We start from the raw sequence: 6316 nt of genomic DNA on the forward strand, positions 1-6316 counted from the left end.
TTATCTCTTCACGCTGCCGAACCCCCTTTATGCCGGCGATCCCCTCTTTACGAACTCCTCTTCGCCTAACCTCTCCTCTGAACTCCTTTCCGCATAAACCTTTTAAGTTGAATCCTTCTTTCGCTGAACATCTCCGCCGAACCACCCACCTTCATTCCCTCTTCATAGCAGGTTGACCCAGCGCTCTTCGTTTCCTCTTCATTTACCAACTCTCGTCGGCGAATTCGTCGCCGCAGCTGAGCGGTGGCGAGAGCGTTCGATTTTTCATGGTAGTTTGAGGAACCCATAGCCAGCCGTTTTATTGTTGTTCTACAGCCGATGCCAACGGTGAGCGTCGGGAGGGACCACCTTTTTGCTGCCCTCAGTGAAACTTATAGTAACTCCCATTTGATTCTCCCTGTCTCCTTCTTTCTCGCCGTCTATGTTGCTGCTTATTTTTCGTTTTTGATGATCTCAGCGCAGGAGGAGTTCGAGGAACTATGCTTCAAATTCGGCATCGAGCTCGATGATGTTGTGAGTCATCATAGATTTGATTTTATCTTACTCTTTCATAGTATTCGTTGACTTTATTGTAATCGACTTATTTTATCTATTCCCTTTCTGCGAAGACTACGGAGAAAGCCGTTATTCGAAAAGAGAAGCATGAAGAAGAAGAAGAGGCAGAAGCTGGTGATGAGGATGAGGAATTCATTTATAAGATCAAGGTCACAGCCAATAGGTAAAATTTGAATCTTTCTAGTAGGTCTCTAAATCTTTATTAATATTCTGTCTAGTCAACTTGTGTTATTGAGGTGCAAAGGGAAATCGTTGCATTAGTTGTTTTCTTTTTTAAATTCAGAATGTATTTAACATGCAGAGATGATTAACATCGTTGTCTCTGTACTGTTGCTGTATTATTAGAAACATTTTATAGATACATGGTGAAGAAGAGCCACATAGATCATTATTTTTATCTACATATTTTATAGGAATTTTCTCTAGATCCTGTGCTTCATCCTCTAACTGTTCGGCTTGATCATGTTGAAAGAGCGCTTTCAGCACGCTATCATGATGCAATGACTATACTCCAACCTTAGGGAAAGGAGCTTGATTTGCTCATTGTAATATTGCCTGATAATGATGGTTCTCTTTATGGTATGATGTCTTTCTTGCACTTGATCTTGTTCGACACAACTTGATGACAAATATCAATTGGTTGAACCTTTTAGCTTTAATTTTTTCCCTTTCCTTGTTCGCTTTATTATTATATGCCATAGTTATTATATGTGAGACTGGCCTTGGTTTAGTTTCACAATGTTACTTGATAAAGCATGTTTTCAAGATGAGTAAACAGTACCTTGCCAATGTTGGCCTCTAGATCAATGGAAAGGTGAGTACGTGGAAGGTGGATCTATTTTTTCTTGTTATGCTTTGTGTTACTTAGACTTGATTCATAGGTTGGAGGAAGGGACACAATCCTTCTCGATGCATTATCAAGGCACATTCCTCTTGTTAGCAACTGACCAACTATAATATTTAGTGCTGACGTAACACATCCTCATCCTGGGGAAGATTCTAGCCCTTCTATCGTAGTTGTAAGTAATTTTGTCAATCTTCATTTCTTAGTCTATGTATAGTTGCCTTGAATCAATCTTCATTTTTTGTCAATCCTTACTATCACATGCAATGTATTAATATTTCATTTAGACAAGAGATTGCTAGAATCAATATAAAACTTCTGTTAGCTTAATGTAAAGTTTGTTCTTTATATTCAAATTTAATTGCATGATTTATTATCCTTTCTCTTTTTTATCAAATACAATTACTTAAATGAGGGTTAGTTTACATTGTTTAAAGTTCAGACATGTTTGTATTGTAATGCTTCATAGTAGAATAAAAAACCTAACTAGTTGAGGGGATAATGACATTGTTTTGTATATTTTTATCTTCAAATATATGTTTATAGTTTGCAGGTTCTATTGACAAAGTTTCCTAGCGTGCCACCAACGTTCCAAGTAACATCAAATGTTGTCCAGGATTTGACAATTACAAGTAATATTCACTCAACAATCTATATTTCTTTATCTAAATTTTTCATAATTAATTAAATGCATTAGTTGAACATAACAGTTAAAATAGACTTATATGGAACATGTTGGTCTATGTTCCCGTATGAATTGCACTTTTATTTGAAGCAAAAATTCTTATGCGCATGTTGATCCTTGTTACTAGTGTTGTCAAGCACTAACATTGCAAAATAGTGTGACAACTGACAATCAAGACTACATGGAATAGTATCATCCTCAAAGGTACACGCACTTGCTGTATAAGGTTATGGTCAGTAAAATTATAAAGTTGCAACCATTAGCCATATCACTAAAAATTGGCAGGATATAAAAAATTTACATTTCCAACTTCATATAGCATTAGTATTATGCATTGAAATTGATAATAAGAAAATATAAGTAGATTAACAGCTAGGGTTGTTTTTCTTTAAATTGTTAATTTCCTTATCCTGAGTCCAATTACTCTCAACTCCCTAAACTAAATCAAGTAAATGACAAGAAGTTCTATTATTTTCTTAATATTGTCTATTTGTCATATGTTAGTAAATTGAGGACTCACAATGTTCTTCATTAATTATTGTTAATGCAAACCAGTATGGTTAACCTAAAATTGGATCTATTGGTATAGACATAGATACCAGCTAGTATGTGATAAGGTGGTTGCACATGTTGTTTCCATCAAATCTATATGATTAGTCTCCTTAACTCTATATATCTGGAGGTGGAGATTAGGAAGAGGGCAAGAAAAAAATATGAGGTCTTGTTTTACTTTTGCCCCATAGGAGATGAGTCTTTTTAGTAGGAATCTTGCTATTTTACATAATGTGGATACAAAAAGTTTTTTATTATCATGTTGTGCACACACTTTTAATCTCATATTCATTTAAATATTGTATTAGGTGTTATGGATGAATTGTTTAAGGTTCTTGAAAACCTATAATATAATAGCTTGGGAACAAGATGCACTTATTCCATGTAAAATAAATGGTGGATGCTGAAAATTTCAGTGTTTTTCAGTAGAATCATATTCAAGTTTTCAAATTTACTTGTTCCAGATATAAATACTGTTTTTCTTGTTATTCCACATACTTTGAGGAGGCACGGTGATGGAACCATGTTGAGCAAAAAGTAGCTAGCTAATTAATTAATGTTTCGTCAATGGCAACCATGCATTCATGATTCTAATTCTCTATTTGTAATACATTATTTTGTTCTCAAGCTTCCATGGCCACATCATCAAATTATGTCTATGCATGTTTACTAAATGCATCTTTCTTTCTATTATTAACATGTATCATTCTCCATATTAAGCTAAAATTTAGCCACTACCCCACTGTTTTATTCACTTGCACTAACATGATCTCATCTACCAATTCTCTTTAAATGCTCTCCGATGTCGATCTCTCCATTTACTCATTTCAGCACCAACAAAGAGCTAGTTTCATATACATCAACCATCACCCTATTCTTCAGGTAAGATATATAGATAGACTTTTGTTTTTAAAATTGTCTTGTATACCTGTGCTATCGACTTTGTTTTCTTACATGTAGAACTACAATGAATGGAAAGAAAGGTAGCAGTATTCAGATCGACATTTGCTTGCCGCCAAATGCAACACCACAATTAGAAAGAATGAAGAAGTCTACCAAGGATCATAATGGCAAAGCCATGATACCAATGAGGAAATTGATGATGGAAGTGTTGGAGTTTGCCAGAGAGGACACAGACAGGGTGGCCTTTTCCCTCAAGGTTGGCTTGGCTTGCCTCCTCGTCTCCCTTCTCATTCTCATCCAAGCACCTTATCAAGTCTTCGGCACCAACTTCATATTGGAAAAGGTTGGTATGAAAAAATAAGCAAGTGAGAAAGAGGAGTCCAATGAAATTCTGCAAGTTAAAGATTGTGATGAGACTTGGGTTGATAATAATTAAGTACAATCCTACATGGTATGAACCACCATTAAAAGTTTCTAGTCTTTTGGCTATTGTTCATTAGTTGTAAATAGAGTTTATTTGTATTAGGATAAATTTTATTTGAACATGAGATATGTTTCTTCTTTTGTGATTGTAATTCTTGTATAACTAACATTTTTAATGATATTGATGTGGGGAATATTCTTTCTTGATTATGATTCTTTATTATATATTTAAATTGAAATCTGATATATTGGTATTAAAAGATAATAATTTAAAAGACAACTGTTTAAAACTATTATTGTTGTCTATCATCCTCAAAGACAATGGTTAAAAACCGTTATCGTAGCCCCAAAAATGATTGTAACTGGCAGTGTTACGTTATTAAAAATGCTCTAAATAACAACGGTTTAAAATCATTGTCATAACCCCCCACTTTTAACAACACTGCTAATTACAACGATTTTAAAGGGCCTACGACAACGATTTTTAACCGTTGTCTTTTAATGTTTTTGTTGTAGTGATCCAGGCCTCCTCAATGATATGAGCCAGAGACTAACCGTGAGTAGTGTTCATCATGCAACCACTATTGATGGAAGACAGTGAAAAGTATACTCTTTTATTTTTCCCTTTATGGTTTGATCTAAATTTTGAATCATATTCAAAATGAGAGATTTTAAATTTAAACATTATATATATATATATATATATATATATATATATATATATATATATATATATATATATATATATATGTATATATATATCATAATCACATAATCTTAAGGACAAGAATCCGTGAGAGCCATTGAATCATCCTTTTTGTATAATATACATTTATATTAATTAATTAACAATTAAATAATTGATCAATTTATGCTACTTGTTGATTCTTTATATTTGACCTCAAGATTATCTAATAAATTGACAAAATAATTTATCTATAATCAATTTGGATAAAACAATTATTATAGGTAAAATCATATTTTTACCATAATATATTACCAAATATTTTACGTGGTCAAACAAATTAAAAGGAGTATATATTCTTTTATCTTGAAATACATATGACAAATAATGATAACTTGACTCTGATACCACTGTCGAAACAGAATTTGAAATTCACGTATTATGTTTCTACACCCCTATGCACAGCAAAAGTTCAAAATTTAATTTTTGATTTAATAATTAAATCAAAGGGATGTTCATATAGATTTTCAAAAATAAACATGAGCATGATCTTTAAACTATGTAGCATTATAATCTAACCATTCAAGTAAAATCCTTAAAGTATAACAAAGATAAACTATCATTTGAATGATTCATCTAATATCATTTTATTTAGACATGCAAAACTATCCAATTTAAATATATTAGATCTTTTAGAAAAATTTAAATAAAACTATTAACACATGCTGTAAAATACCAAAAAAAATGGTGAATAATGATAAGAGAATTTTCTGAAATTTTTAGAAATTTTTCTGGTATTTTTTCAGAGACCGTGTGGACGAGTTTACGGGGATAAAATTAGGTCCCGGGCAAGCTTGATTAGGCTACCCCATTTTAGCCAGGAAATATTGATTTTTCTTTAATTCCTTTTTTTTTTCTTTTTTTTTTTCTTTTCTTTCCTCCGTTTCTTTTCTCATCCCCGCGTGTCCGACGCCTTCTCCTCGCGCCGAGCCACCGTCCCCTCTCATGCCCTAACCGTCATCAGTTCCTTCTCCTCCCGCTGCATAAAGCCGTGACTAAGAGAAAATCGGCACTTCTCTTCCTCTTTCTTCCTTCGCCCAATCTCCACCTCTCTGTGCTGCCACCGACCATCAAAGTCGACGTCGACTCCTTGCCTCTCGCAATCTCCCCTCGTCGCACGTCGACACCACCGATAGCCACAGTTGAGCGGGAGTGCCCTAGGTGTTGCTCTCTCTTCCCTCGCATCAAGTCGCCGCAGCCACACGGAGCAGCGCCGACGCCTCTCTTCTTATCACCTCCGTGTTGGACCCCCGTGGGTGTTTTGATATGATCAACAAAGTTGGTTAGGTCCTGCTTTGTATTTGATCCCTGTGTCTGAATGTGCAGGAGCTTAGGAGCGCAGAAAGTCGAGCGGAAGACGCAGCTAGCGAGAAGGACGGCACGGGAAGGTGCCGACGGGCTCGGTGCGTCAGAAGGACGAGAGAGCCGCGGAAGAGTACATCGGTGGGCGAGAAGAACGTGCGCGGCATTCGAGGGACGTTAACCCGAGGAGGAAGGCTGCTCGAGGAGAAGGCCAAAAATTGGGTTCGGGTGAGCCCTATTTCGATTGGCCGGAATCACCCAAAAGAACGGGACTTCGGAAGAAGAAGCAAGCAAGCTGGAAAAGCTG

General features: G+C 35.4%; 1 long non-coding RNA gene across 1 annotated transcript; it reads left to right on the forward strand.

Annotated features, from left to right (window-relative positions):
• Nucleotides 1-366: 366 nt before the first annotated feature.
• Nucleotides 367-623, forward strand: LOC121968361. The gene is made up of 3 exons (XR_006108095.1): nucleotides 367-376; nucleotides 458-513; nucleotides 609-623. It is a non-coding gene; the product is annotated as an uncharacterized LOC121968361 (long non-coding RNA).
• Nucleotides 624-6316: the final 5693 nt, after the last annotated feature.

Source organism: Zingiber officinale, chromosome 3B (genome assembly GCF_018446385.1).
Source record: "Zingiber officinale cultivar Zhangliang chromosome 3B, Zo_v1.1, whole genome shotgun sequence".
In the NCBI taxonomy this organism is placed as follows: Eukaryota; Viridiplantae; Streptophyta; class Magnoliopsida; order Zingiberales; family Zingiberaceae; genus Zingiber; species Zingiber officinale.